This window comes from Rattus norvegicus, chromosome 4, assembly GCF_021556685.1.
Source record: "Rattus norvegicus strain SHRSP/BbbUtx chromosome 4, alternate assembly SHRSP_T2T, whole genome shotgun sequence".
In the NCBI taxonomy this organism is placed as follows: Eukaryota; Metazoa; Chordata; class Mammalia; order Rodentia; family Muridae; genus Rattus; species Rattus norvegicus.
Window position 1 is genome coordinate 119,289,028 of NC_141537.1, and position 10,885 is coordinate 119,299,912.

Here is a 10,885-nt window from a genome sequence, read left to right on the forward strand (position 1 = left end):
GAGGGAGAGAGAGAGAGAGAGAGAGAGAGAGAGAGAGAGAGAGAGAGAGAGAACAAGAACATATATGCAACCCTGAGATGAGGGACTTACTGGCATGCAGATAGATTTTTTTTTTCAATTATGAAAATACTACTAGGTACAACTCTTGGCCCAAAATCTTGAAAATCTGAATGAGCTGAGTGCTTTTCTAGGAAAATATAAAACATCAAACTGACTCAGGAAGAAATAGAAGAGCTTGAGCCGGGCACAGTGCCACATGCCTTAAATCCCAGCACTCAGGAGGCAGAGGCAAGTGGATCTCTACGAGATTGAGGCCACCTTGGTCTAGAGTGAGTTTCAGGACAGCCTGAGCTGTTCCACAGACAAACTCTATCTGGAAAAACCAAAAGCAAAAGGAAAGAAAAGAAGAAAAGAAAAGGAACAGAACACCCAAATAGACGCGTTACAAAAGGCAAGACTGAGGAGGCCAGACTTGTGGAACAGCTTCCTCTGAGATTGAAACATTTTATCCTGAGGGGGCATTAGACTAGAAGGTAAACAACTCAAAATTGTTCCAAGTCCCTGAAACTGAGCAGACTCAGTAGGCCCCTCTCTCCCAAGAGTAAACAATGAAGACAGCTGAATCATCCTCAGAGGAGCTGTGCTGACCAGCTGCATGGAAGAAGCAAAAATAAGCAGTCTAGACCAGCTGGGGCTCTTGGGAAGGCCGCCCTCCAACCTGTTGTGCTTCCTGCAGGCTGTGCAGTGAGCTCCCATTTCCCAGCCTTTGTGAGCTGTCACCCAGGCTGAGGGGGACCTTGGTAATGCAGCTGACTCTGAGTCCTTTCTGCTTCTGTAAGTCGCCTCTCATCCATATTCTTCTAAGTTAGCCCCATAAAACTCATTGGTTTGCCAAGGTGGCCTTTGGCGATATCCGTACTTTGATCTGTTGCTGGCTCTGTATCTGGGGTGAGTGGACAAGTGTGTAGTGTTCCTGTCACACAACAGTGGGCCTGGAGATCCCCAGTTCACATACACAGCTGGTGGGGAGCAGGGCTGCTCTGACCTGAGTGAGTACCTGTCTGCACTAGTGTCCTATGTGTGCTTCCAACTCTCTCCCTGTCCCTTCCCACATTTGAAGAACACTTTTTTAGCTTTCATGGCACCCTACTAGCCAGGCTCCAGGAAATCAAGGAGAGGGAGAAACAGGCCTGCGGCAGGTCTGTGGATAAACACCAAAGCAGATGGGAAGAGAGGCTACTGATCTCCCAGAAGCTCTTTACCCCAACACATCCTGCAGCTGCCTGCTGTCTACTGTACCTGAGGCATGACTATGAATTGTTCTTGGGAATACTCTTGTCTAGACTTGCACACCTCCACGTGAGCATGAAGCTTTCCCTGAAGGCAACCCAGAAGTTGGTGGGGCTTGAGAAGGTGGCTCAGTGGTTCAGTGCTAGTTGGGCAAGTATGAGGACCAGAGTTCAGAACCCCAGAAACCCACATCCGCTGGTGGGCATGGCAGCCCGCCTGTCGTTCCAGCATCAGAAAAAAAAAAGATACAGGGGACCCACAGAACAAGTTGGACTACAAGACCAGGCATATCAGAGCGCTCCAGGTTCGTCTGATAGACTCTGCCTCGACGACTAAGGTGGAAGATCCAGAGGGATGACTCTTTTTTTTTTTTTTTCCTTTTTTCTTTTTTCCGGAGCTGGGGACCGAACCCAGGGCCTTGCGCTCTAGGCAAGCGCTCTACCACTGAGCTAAATCCCCAGCCCCAAGAGGGATGACTCTTAACATCAACCGCCAACCATCACACGTTGGCACACTCACACGAGTATGAGTGCTACACATGCGAACATTCACACACACACACACACACACACAAGAATGTGGGAGGATGATGGAGGGTAGAGAGTAGGATGAGAAAAGATGAAAAGGACGCAGTTTCATCATCCACTTAGATTCCTGGCTGTATCTGAGCATGGCAGGGGTGGGGGGGAGGGGCTCTAATCCAGAATACCCATCTCAGCGATCCTTTCTTTCTTTCTTTTTTTCTTTTCTTTTCTTTTTTTTTTTTTTGGAGCTGGGGACCGAACCCAGGGCCTTGCGCTCTAGGCAAGCGTTCTACCGCTGAGCTAAATCCCCAACCCGCGATCCTTTCTTTCTACGCCCAGTTTTCAGTTTTCTCTGGCTAGGATTCTACAGGCTGAACTCACTGGAGTAACTTTTTCCATTTATTATTTATTTACTATGTTTAGCCTTTCAGGTCCATCTCACCACTCCGAACAAGACTTAAATCCTCCCGAGCTGAGTGTGTCCTGTCACAATCTTACCTGTTATTCCTGCCAGAAGCATAGGGAATCTTACTCTATGGCTTGCACTGCCATGTGGACCCTGGTGAGTCCTGCAGGGGACATTATTGTCAACTTCACCTTTTGATCACGCAGCAACCAGCCTTTCTTTGGCGAGCTACCCTTTCTACTCCATGTGCTACTGGCAGGCCTACTAAGCCCCAGGAAGTGGACAAAGGATCTGGCCACGTTTCCCTGGTCATGACGACTGACCCAGGATGGGTACAATTCTTAAACTGAGTCAGAGGTTCCCTTCATTAGATTTGCGGGGGATGGGGAGGGAAGTCCTCTTTTCCTTTGGAGATCACATGCTAGGATGAAGCTTTCTGAGACCTTGTGCAGTCTCCACTGAACTCTAGAAGAGAACAGGGATGTCAGTGCACAGACTGACCCGCCACACAGTCCATGCACAGAGGGGAAAACGTGCCAATACCCAAGGAGGCAGAGCCAGGAGCTGAGGAGTCACCCCACTTCTCTGAGACCCTGCATGCAGGTATGCCCAACACCCCTTCATCTCCTCTCTTCATAGTTACAGAGGTCTCAAGATCTTTTATTGGGGGCTGGAGAGATGGCTCAGAGGTTAAGAGCACTGACTGCTCTTCCAGAGGTCCTGAGTTCAATTCCCAGCAACCACATGGTGGCTCACAAGCATCTGTAATGAGATATGATGTGTGTCTGAAGAGAGGGACATTGTACTTACATACATAAAATAAATAAAATAAATTTAAAATTTAAAAAAGATCTTTTATTGGTTAAAATAAAATTGGGATGGGTCACCAAGCCTGAACCTGAGTTCAAACCCCAGGACCCACAGGTCGAAGGAGGGAACTGACTTTTCAGTTGTCCTTTGACCTCTCTATTCTAGGCCATAGCACATGTATACATGCATGCACACACACAAATGATGTAATTAAAAGTAAATGAGATTGGATTTCTGTCACGTATAATAAAAGCCTCTTCTCCTCTAATCAACCAAAGCCTTTACTTCTTACCTAAGCTGTAGTTAAACATGAGTTCATTCTCCGTACACTTACTGAGTGCTGCTCAAAGTCACACATACCACACAGGCACAGTGCTCAGGATATACTGGTCGCACAGACAAATATGGGTAGAAGATGATATGGTCGGAAAGAGCATGGGAGATGAACAAAGCCTCTGTGGTTAAGAACACACACTGCTCTTGCAGAGGACCTAAGCTCAACCCCCAGTACCCACTTCAGGCAGCTCCCGCCCACACTTCCCTGTGGCTTCAGGTGCTCTGATGGTCTCTATGACAAGAAGGCAAATGCAAACCCTGACATCCACACCATTCAAAGAGTTGGATGTGGTGGTACATGCCATTAATCCCAGCATTTGGGAGATAGAGGCAGGTGGACCTCTCTGAGTTTAAAGTCAGCCTGGTTTACAAGGTCCAAGCCAGCTAGGACTGCAGAGTGAGACCCTGTCTTGGAAGAAGGAGCAAAAGCAAACAAACAAATGGGGGGTGGAGGGATGGCTCGGTTGTTAAGAGCACTTGTTGCTCTTCCAGGAGCTGAGTTTGATTCCCAGCACCCACATGGATGCTTACAACCACCTGTCACTTTGGTTCCAGAGGATACTTTGAGCCTCCACAGGAACCAGGCACATACATGATGCACACATACACACAGACATGCAATAAAATATGCATACACTTAAAATGATGATGATGATGATGATGATGATGATGATGATGATGGTAATGACAACAGCAATACAAAGCAGGAATGAAGCTACTCGTACCTACTTTGCAGTCTGCAGCCAAAAATACATTATTGGGAATAGTAAGGTGGCTCAGTGGGTAAAGGCACTTGCCACATTCCTGAGTGGCACTGGAGTCCACATGGTGGAAAGAGAAAATGGACTCTCCCAAGTTGTCTGTGTGTACATCCAATTCTATACACCCATACACAAAGCAAGTGAGTGCAATTTCAAGAAAGTAAATGCATTACTGGCCAGATAACGCTTAGAACCCCAGAAGTTCCAAGGCAGAGGCAGGAGGAGCAAAAGTTTAAAGTCATTCATAACTACGTAGCAAGTTCAAAGCCAGCTCAAGCTACACCATTTTTTTTTTAAAGATTCATTCATTTATTGTATATAAGTACACTGTAGCTGTCTTCAGATACACCAGAAAAGGGCATCGGATCTCTTTACAGATGGTTGTGAACCACCATGTGGTTGCTGGGAATTGAACTCAGGACCTCTGGAAGAGTAGTCGGGTGCTCTTAACCGCTGAGCCATCTCTCCAGCCCAAGCTACACCATTTTTTAAAATGTAAGCATTTAAAAAAATTAGGCTTATTTATTTCTATTTTGTGTGTATGACTGTTTTGCCTGAATATGTGTCAGTTCATCATGTGTGTGCTGTATCCTTGGAGGCCAGAAGAGAATCAGATCCTTGGAACTGGAGTTACAGATGGTTGTGAGCTGCCCTGTGGTTAAGGAACCCTACCTGGGTCCCTCTGCAAGAGCAACAAGCACTCTTAACGCTTAGTGATCTGTCCAGCCCCAAACTTATGCTTTAAAATAAAATGATACTGGGCAAGCAAACCCAGGGTGGGAACACAGAGAGAGAAGAGAAGGGGGTAGAGAGGAAGATGGAACCTTCAAAAGATGGAGGACAGAGAAGAGCCAAAGAATCTCAAGAACCAACAGCAGAAACAGGAGTTTGGCAGGAAACTTAGGAAAGAGTGGATGGAATCTGGAAGGAGTGGGCAAGTTCATGTAGGACTGGAACTGAGGAAGACCCATTGGGGACTGCTAAGAGGGCTGCTTTAGTGAGTCTGGGTGCTGTGGGCTGAGGTGTGTATAAGGCAAGGCACGGGTAGACATGAGTTCCCTGTGCTGGGAAGGAGGCAATGTGGGCGAAATTTTTAAGATAGGAGAGGATGAACATCTTAGAGATAACCTACTTCCATGGGTCAGAGATACAGATAATGCCTTGAGCTTGAAACTGCGCTGAAGATCCCTTCCTTCCTCCTTCCCCCTTCCCTCTCCCTTCTCTCCTCTTTTTTAAAGCTTGAGGTGAATTAAAAAAAAATCAGTAAAGGATGAAATGAGTTCCCCGGGCAGTGGCTGTGCATGCCTTTAATCACAGCACTCAGGAGGCACAGGCAGGTGGATCTGGGATCTCTGTGAGTTCAAGGCCAACCTGATCTCGAGTGAGTTGAAGACAGGCAGGGTTACACAGAGAAACACCATCTCAAAGAAAAACAAACAAATAAATAGACTCAAACGGATTATTTCAATATTGGCAGCCAAAATCTTTAAGTGGGTAGTTCTAAACTGTTAATACCATTGTACACACTCTTACAATTCCCAACTTAACCAACAGCCTTGTTACCAGTTCAGCACCATGGACAGCAACACCACTCGCTTTTGTCCAATGTGGTCGACTTCTTGCTTTTCCGGTAGTCACTGTTGCCCGTTGGACTTCTATCCTTGTTTATTTAGACTTAAATTCACCTATCCTGCAATCCTCATGACTTCTGAAGCTTTTTGCAAGTATTAACCCAGTCGTGCATGTCACATATGATCTAAAACACGGGCTGTGGAAAGGTGCTTTCTGCAGGAGCATGCAAACTGAATTCAGATCCTCACACAAAAGGTTCAGTGTACATTTACAATCCCAGAACTGGGAAGGTGGAGACGAGAAGGCTTGATTTATCAGAGGTCCTCATGCAGCAGCCTTACTAGCTGGAGAATAAAGTCCCAAGAAGGGATACCAGTCTGAGCCTATATTTGAAGATGTGAAAGGGCCCAGTGCTTCCCAATGGAGCAAAACCCTGATGAGGCTCAATGGCGGTTTGTGTGGAAAGGGAGAAGAGACAAAAGCTGGTGCTGGCAAAGCTGAGGGCGGAACAGATTCAGCCACCCTTGAAGGCAAGGATTGCAGGTATACTTCACCCCCGAGCAGATGGGGTGGGAATATAACTCAGTTAGGTTGCTGGTACTATCCAAGCATTCAGGAGGTAGAGGCAGGAGGATCTAAAGTTCAAGCCCATCCTTGGCTTCACAGCAAGTTTGAGACCAGCCTGGGCGACATAAGAACCTGTCTCAAAGGAGGAGGAGTAAGAGACCATTCTTCAGAAATTATTTTACTTGTCTGGTGTGTGTCTATGTGTGTGTGTGTGTTCATGTGTGTGTGCATGTGAATGTGTTAGATGCTTTCTTTACTTGTTCTTCACCTTGTTCTTTAGCAAACAGGGTCTCTGACTGAACCTGGGATTCACTAGTTTGGCTGGGCTGGGGTGGCCACTGTACCTCCCTGGTCACTTACTAAGAGGTCAGAATTCCCTGTGTCTTCTTATCCCCATGGTTTGCTCTAGTTGGCCTCTGAGGCTTCATGATCACCTGCTTTATTCTATGTCATGTGTCCAGCACAAGATGACAGAGTCAAGTGGACCGACAACTGTTTCCTAATTATTTCTGGTCCATCACCACGTTCACAACAGTGCTCTCAAAGAGGTGGAAGGCTTCAGTGCTGGAATGAGGAGGGCAAGGCTTGGATCGGTCAGATCACCTGCCCACGGCCGATAAAGACCTGTAACAAATTGCTGCTGAGGAATCAAGCTTTCTAGTCTTGCCCTTGTGTGCCTTCTGTGCCTCCCACACTGACTCAGAGCTCGGCCAGATGGGTATCAGCAAGCTTCATGCAAGCAGAAGCCACTAAGTAGTTGTACATCAGGACTTGTCATCTTGGAACAATTCCCCTTAGGGAGCCTTGGGACCCAGAGGCTGGGTTGTGTAGGAAGGATTACCTGAGGTTACTGTTGAAAGGAGGCCCCGGGGGGGGGGGGGCGCTGAAAGGCCACCTTGAGGATCACTATGTGATTCCAAGAGATATTCACAGATTCCCATAGCCACAGTCACAGGCAACTCACAGACCATGAGAAACAGTGTCATTGCTAGTGGTTGATACATGCCTGAAGTCCTAGCAAATTGGGAGACAGAAAGACCGAAAGTTTAAGGCCAGTGGTAGATCATATGCCTAGTAGGTGCAAGGTCCTGAGTTCAATTCCCAGCACTGAAATAAGCAAGCAAACAAACAACCTCCATCCAAAGTTTCTGTGGGTGTTGGTTATATAGTAGTAAATAAAAAAAAACCCTTTACAAACTGGGATTTGAACATAAGACTTCCAACACCCTGACCAACTCTTATTCTATGCTACCTTCCTTCTAGCTGAGAGTGGAGCGCCTGTACCAATCCTGAAGTATTCATTGGATAAAGGGCCCATAGTGGCACTAAGGGGATATTGATTGACCATACAAAGCACTATCAGAAGAAAGTCTAGGGAGCTCAGAGGCCAGGTAACTACTACATTTTTACAACCTCCACCACCTCTTTACTCTCCCTAAAAGCTAGGTACTCCTCAGTGTAGGAATGAATATGTCACAGATCTCTGTCCCCTGTCCTACCAGTTAAACTCAGATCAGGCAAACTGAGAAGCTAGCAGAGTTTGTTTTTTGTGATTTCCCTATCTGGCTCCCAACTTCCTGCTTGACCTACCCACTGTTATCTTCTCTCCCTCCCACTTGGCCTTCAGGGCCCAGGAGCACTTCCCTCTTTCCAATGAAAAATCCACTTGCAGGAAAGAAGCACAGGAGGCAGAAATCGGACAACAGAGCGGGTAAGGTTTGGGTGGTGGTGGATGGATTTAGAAGCTCTAAACTAGGTGTTTACCAGAGGCCTCCACCAGCAGGTGGAGGCATTCTGAGGATGAAGAGGTAACTGGAGGTGTCCACATTATACCCCCATTATGCCCCAGTGGGTGGAGAATAAAGAAATGCCCTGTCTGTCTAACCCCCCTGCCCAATCTTCCAGGAAGCTTGGGCCCGAACCCTGCAGCTATGGAACCCCAAACTGTGTGCCTACAGAATAGTCACCCAGCCTGAAAAACCCACAGGAGCCACTGCAGCCAATCTTCTGCTTCCCGGCCACCCCCCACACTGCCTTTCTGTTCTAAGCACCCCCTCTCGTGGTCCTAAAAACATGCACACGCCTCCCAAGGTCACACACACACACAGGCTCCAGCACCTGGATCCCACACCCGGAAAGCCATCTGAGCCCCTCACCGCAGGCTAAACCAGAGGGAGGGGGCAGGCCTCACTCTTCCCTAGGCAGACTGTAGGCAGTGTACACAGGCACAGCATCACACACACATGCAAGGCGATGGAGTGGAGCCCACACCTCCAGAGACACTGTGGGCACAGTCACCCGCAAAGGCACTGGGGCGTGGGGAGGCAGAAACATGTGTGCACATATATGAACACCTCCAGACGATCACACGTGCACACCGGCACGCACCTACAACCCGCACAGGTGCCCAGCCAGGCCTACCAAGACCCTCCCCCATTCCATCACCAGCAGGTGAAGAGGACTGGGCTTTCAGGGCACTCCCCCTTCTCCCTCTCTAAGGTCCAGAGTCCCAGTGGGTTTTTTCTGGAGCCCGCCCCCGCCCCCCAACAAGGCTCAGGCAGCGACAGGCGGGAGGGGGGAGGGGAAGCCTGGTCTCAAACCCGTTCTGATTTTAATTCCTTAAATTAACACCTCGGCTGCCTGGAAGCCTGGCCTGCCCAGAATCCCTCCCAGTTCTAGCGGCCTCGCGGCCTCAGGAAGGCAACAGGGAAGAAGGCAGGGGAGGAGGGGGCAGCGGCTGAGGTCTTCCCTGCCTAGCCTCTCCAGGACCAGTCCCGCAGCACGCTCCAGACTTGCCTTTACCTCTTCCAGCCTGTGGTGAGGCCAGGCACCGTGGCCCTGGGCTGGGGGCGCAGAGGCACAGACCCCCGCGTGCCCGGTCCAGACGCAGGGCCGCCGCTGGGCCTTAGATCTTGGTCCCCACTGCAGCCTTGGGTGGCCGCCGCCGCCTCCCGGTTGGGGCGGGGGCGGCCGAATCCCCCAGCCCGGCGCAGCGGGAGGGGCTCACGATGCGATCACGGGCGGGGTACGCAGGGCGGAGAAGGGGGAGATAGGAGGGGGCGCTCGGCCGGGGCGCAGCTAGGAGACAGGGAGGGAGGCGGCCCGGAGGTGGGGCGGAGCCGGCCCCTCCTCCGGGGCGGGCTTTCCAGCAAGAGGGGAGCGGCAGTTGCAGCCAGAAGCGGCTGCGCCTGGTCCCCACGTTTTCCGCAGAAGCTGGTGGCTTGGGTGGAGGATGGGTACTACTGGGGTGGGAGTGCAACCTTCCCCATACCAGGCACCACCACCAAGGCATTCCTGTGCCTTGGAGCTTCCAGTTGTGTCCTCTGCTGCCCACCTTTAATCAGGGCCTGTCCACCCTAACCCACCCCTAGGACTTGGCCTGCACCCAGAGAGGAGCAGATCTTGGGATGGATGGTTCTGGAGACCAAAATGAGGCTGGCATGGGCACTATGGCATATACCACAGTTCAGCGTCCTCTTGGGCAGCAAGCCCAAGTACAGGTCTTGTGCTCAGTGACTTCAGGTCAGACGTGTTGTCTTAGGGAACACTTGGCTGCATTGGACCACATTGTGTCATGTTTCCGGACCTAATATTGCACGTAGGTCCTACAAATGGAAAGGAGCGGGGACCGGACATTGATTTGCTCCAGATAAACCCATTGCTTCCATAGGCTAGCCCCGGAATTCCTGAGTCGGAAGCACCTAGAAGACCCCTCACCCCTGACTTCAGGCCTACTTATCTGCGGAGATAGGCACAGCCTGGCTGCCCTGCAATAGAGGAAGTTCGCAGGGCTGGAGTTGAACTGGGAAAATAAAACAAAACAGCCGGTTGGTGTTCCCAAGCAAGGCTAGAGCTGAACTAGGCCTTGAACGAGGAAAAGGGAGATGATACTTCGACCACACAGTGGTGCCTGGGCTCCATCGCCTCTGCTGGTTTGTACCCTGGGGCCTGCAGCAGAGCAGAAATCCAGCATAGTTCTAGTACTCCGCTGGAGGCTTTGGGAGGCTTCCATTGACCCCATCCCACACATGAGAGGCAGAAGCCACAGGGAAATGGAGTGTGGGTAAGGAATCTATCGACTGGTCTAGAGGGAAATGGTACATCTAACAAGAATTGGGGAGTGTACAGTGGCCAAGCCAATGAAGTATTCCCTCTTTTTCTTCCTGAATCCCTGAACCTTTCCACCTCCAGGAAGTCTTCTTAGATTAAGAAGGGACACTTCTAAGATATAAGTCCCTGTCAATTAAGCAGCAGGCATCCCAATGGCGCTTTAATACACATTACTCACTTTCCAATAGAGTAACAAAGCAGAAGCTATTACTACCTCTCTGTGATGGTTCATCCTCTCTGTGAGCTCCAGGGGGTTTGCAATCACCTGAGGTGTGTCTGAAAAGGGGTTAGAGAGAGGTTTAAATGAGAAGGCTCACCCGCGTGGGCAGCACTGTCCTATGCACTGAGGTTCCACACTGAAAACAAAGGTATGTCGGGCACTGCTCCTGCCGTCGGCTTCCTGACTGGAGACACTGTGACTAGCTGCCAATCACTCCTACTGCCATGCCTTCCTGGCCATGCTGGACTGCATCCCATCAAACAGTGAGCCGAAGTAAGCCCTTCCTGCC

General features: G+C 49.8%; 1 protein-coding gene across 2 annotated transcripts in view; it reads right to left on the bottom strand.

Moving 5' to 3' along the window:
• Fbxo41 (F-box protein 41) overlaps positions 1-9,389 on the bottom strand; it is a 32,079-nt gene extending 22,690 nt beyond the window's left edge. Inside the window, 1 exon segment of one of the 2 annotated variants that reach the window (NM_001107871.3) lies at positions 9,069-9,389. The gene's annotated coding sequence lies outside the window, so the exon portion shown is untranslated. 2 annotated transcript variants of the gene reach the window in all.
• Between the last annotated feature and the right edge of the window lie 1,496 nt (positions 9,390-10,885).